We start from the raw sequence: 3502 nt of genomic DNA, 5'->3' as shown, positions 1-3502 counted from the left end.
TTTTTTATTGCGTTTACTTTGGCTAATTTCCAGAAATATTTTTACGGGCTTTTAAAGTCCTTGAAGATCAAGGTTTTTTGGTGAAGGCAAGTAGTTCACCTGGCGTCCAAGGTTCCTTATTCTTGCTTCGCTCATGCGTCTGCCCGTCACTTTTACTCGCTTTGGAACGTTCGTAGACTGAAACGTTTTCTATTGCCATTGGTCCTTCCTTCGCAAGTTTGTCAGCGGCCTCGTTGCCATCGTTTAAGGTGGTAGACCCTGACATTTTTGAAAAATAGTTTTTTTTTGTTTTTTTTTTATGGGGCTTTCATTATTTGTGGATATTACAGCCATTAGAAGTGAGGGCTGACGGCTGACTCGAAACTACATTTTTTAAAACGCAGTACATGATTTCTTTAAAACTGCTGGACCGCTGGACAGCTTCTCTATAACGTTCTCTATGATATTACGTAGGATTTTTTCGATATGATTTTTCTTTTTAAATATAAGTTTTTAAAACCAGCACTCCCATTTGCTCAAAAAAATTTGTTTTCTAAAAACGGCTACGTCATGCTATAGCTGTACTTATATAGTTAATAAAAAAAATTTTGTTTTTGGGTTTCGGATAAAAAAAAGTGCTGTGCAGCATGTACGCCATACGACCATTCCCTAAAAAAGTGCATTTTTTTTTCTTCCAATAAGTATATTTTAGTTCAACTTATGTACTTTCATATTCCAATCAATAAAAAGTTGTATGCTTAATAACTTTGTCGAAATTAATTTTTTTAAATTACAATTTTTTTTAATTTTCATACGTTTAGGGTGGTCTACCCCCTTAAAGGCCGTATCTTAGATGCAATTTAAACAAATGCCTACTAAACAGAGGCTTCCTAGTTCTAATGTTTAATTTATCGTCGATTAACAAACCAATTACTGTTAACAGAGTGGTTTGCTATTTTTGGCAAAGTCGTGCCTTTGGTTTTATTTAAATCAAAACCGATTTGATCTCGAGTATGGAGATTCTGAAATATACATAATAATTTTCTATATGAACTTCTGTCATGTTCTCAATTCTTGTTTGCATACTCCTAAAATTTGGATTTTTTTTTTAATAAATAAGTAGTGAATCAACTACTAATGTTTGTTTCTGAATAAGCTTTTCAAGGTTGTTCTGGTTATCTAATAAGTTCCTCATATTTTCTTCTAATTGTTCTCTGTCATCTTTATCTATTGAAGTGGAGGGGGTAGCTTTAACTGTTGCCACACTCGATAAACAAAGGCACGAAATCTTTTCAGGATATTGCGCGACGTGCGTCGGATGTTAATTGGTTTGAAGGTAAATTAGAACTAATAACATGAATCTTAAATCTAGTTTAGGCGAGCGAACTTAAAGCTCTTTGGACTGATAGAAAGGGAGAGAGAGCGTCCGGACATTTCGAGGCTGGTAGCGGGATCACAATGCCTCTTAAAAAGAAGCGCCCTGTTGCCGCGAATATACTCTTTCCCCTTGCGAGTATACCGCAGCAAGAACATTAGGAACGACTAGCTCGGAAAAGCGTGGGATGCGGGAACGCTAATGTACATTTAGAAGAGTGTGGTGATCCTGTCCACACGACTGGCATCGGTCGCAACTGCGGCAAGATTCTTCGGAATGGTGGTGGGCCAGGCAGTTGACGCTGTAGTTGTTTTCGATGACTGCCTGGATCCGTTTCTCACCACTAAGTTGCAATTCCATAGAGGATAATTTCCTTGGCAAACATGGCATGTCGCCGTTAGGCACCCAGTTATTGATGGCATAGGGTGAAGTAGTAGCTCACGTGGAGAACGAGGATATCCTTTGGATAGGTGCTGATACTATCCTTGAAGCATCGGTAGGAATCGGAACTTTGCTTGGATACCGCAAAATGTAATGCCGACGTGGCATATTGAACAGTTGTGGACGCTTGTGCAATCGTGGAGTCTATGACCTTTTGCAAATAATATGCACAACATCTTTTTCTGAATGTGAGACAAACGATCGTCAATCGTCATCTGACGGAAGCTTGGACGTATACTCAAATCGCATAGGATTAAGGATTTTAAGTTGTAACTAAGTTGTAGCCACGTAAAAAATTTCGTTTTTATTTGGGATATTCTGCTACCCTAATGCAATCATCAGCTTTGGAAGTTTCTCAGTAGAAGGACCAGCTTCTTAAAAGCTGCCTAAGATTCGTTTATGTTCAATAACGTTATCAGCTGATTGTTCACCAGCGATCGTTTGTTTTCGAAACGCTCAGTTAGGTTTTCCCAGGCTGAGCGGAAACCATCATTGGAACCTATGGAACTAGAACAACTTTTCTACAGGTGTAAGCACAGGATTGTCTATATAGACAGCTAAACAGCGAAGGTAATCGCCCGAGAAAACTTCCGTATCGCACGGAGGAAGCCGACACCCAGACGGAAAGGAATTGAACTGAAATTAGCTTCGAAAAAGCTTCGTGCTCTTTCTCCCATAGTGCTCGGTAAAGATGAAGATGGTAAAGATGAGTTTTGCACGTATACTGAGGTGGAATGGGCGCTCTTGGATTGCAGAATTTTGATTCGAACTGATTGAGACTGTCAGAGGTAAAATAAATTTATTATTTTAAATTTATATATTCGAAATGGTTTATAAGCAGAGCTCGCAAATAACTGTCGACCGATTTTTTTCTTGCGCTCTCGTTGCGAGCACAACCGAAAAAGTTCATACTCTCTCGCTCTCGCTCTGAGCAAGAGACTCTTGCTGTATTCTTTTAGTTTTTCTGTTGAACGTTTTTCGTTGAGATCTTTGTGTGTCGCTCTTTCAATGAGCATTGCCTAAAGAGCGAAACGAGAAACGCTCGCACAATGAGAGTCAGCAAAAGACCGATTGTCCGAAAAACTCAACGCAAACGGTCTTTGCATTTACTCACACACACTCAATTCACGATCGCAATACAGACGCTTAACGACTTGCTTGCCTATGCGTGTGAGTGTATACCAATACATATGCAAAAGACTTTTTGCTTCACTGAACACGACAAAACGGTCTTGGAACAACCAGAACAAAACAGAATTAAAAAAAACGGTTTCGCTCTGAGCGCGAGCGAGCTCATTTAAGCTCCCTTATTTCGGTTGCTCTCTGAGTTTTTTCGTAAAGTGTCAGGAAAAGACACTTATTTGCAGACAACGAGAAACGGTCGACAGTTATTTGCGAGCTCTGTTTATAAGTGTCGAAGCTGGATTTGAAATTTTAGAACCAATTGGAATCGTAGTATACCTATAAAAAAGATAATAATTATTTGACAATAATTTTAGACTTATTTGAAATCCTTTGATTTGATCTTTGGAACACCACGAAAAATTCGTTGTAATTGTGTAAAAAATCCCGCCAAATCTTACTAGACTAGCTATAAATTAGGTAACGAGTGTGGCAGTAATTGGGTGCTAATAATTTTTAGTTATTCGGCTAAATTAAAATTTGTATTTTGGATTTAATTTTTTTAAAGTGTCTCGTCGGCACTGT

This window comes from Drosophila serrata, unplaced genomic scaffold, assembly GCF_035046125.1.
Source record: "Drosophila serrata isolate PLE 108 unplaced genomic scaffold, ASM3504612v1 contig_160, whole genome shotgun sequence".
Classification (NCBI taxonomy): Eukaryota; Metazoa; Arthropoda; class Insecta; order Diptera; family Drosophilidae; genus Drosophila; species Drosophila serrata.
This window is presented reverse-complemented; position numbering follows the sequence as displayed.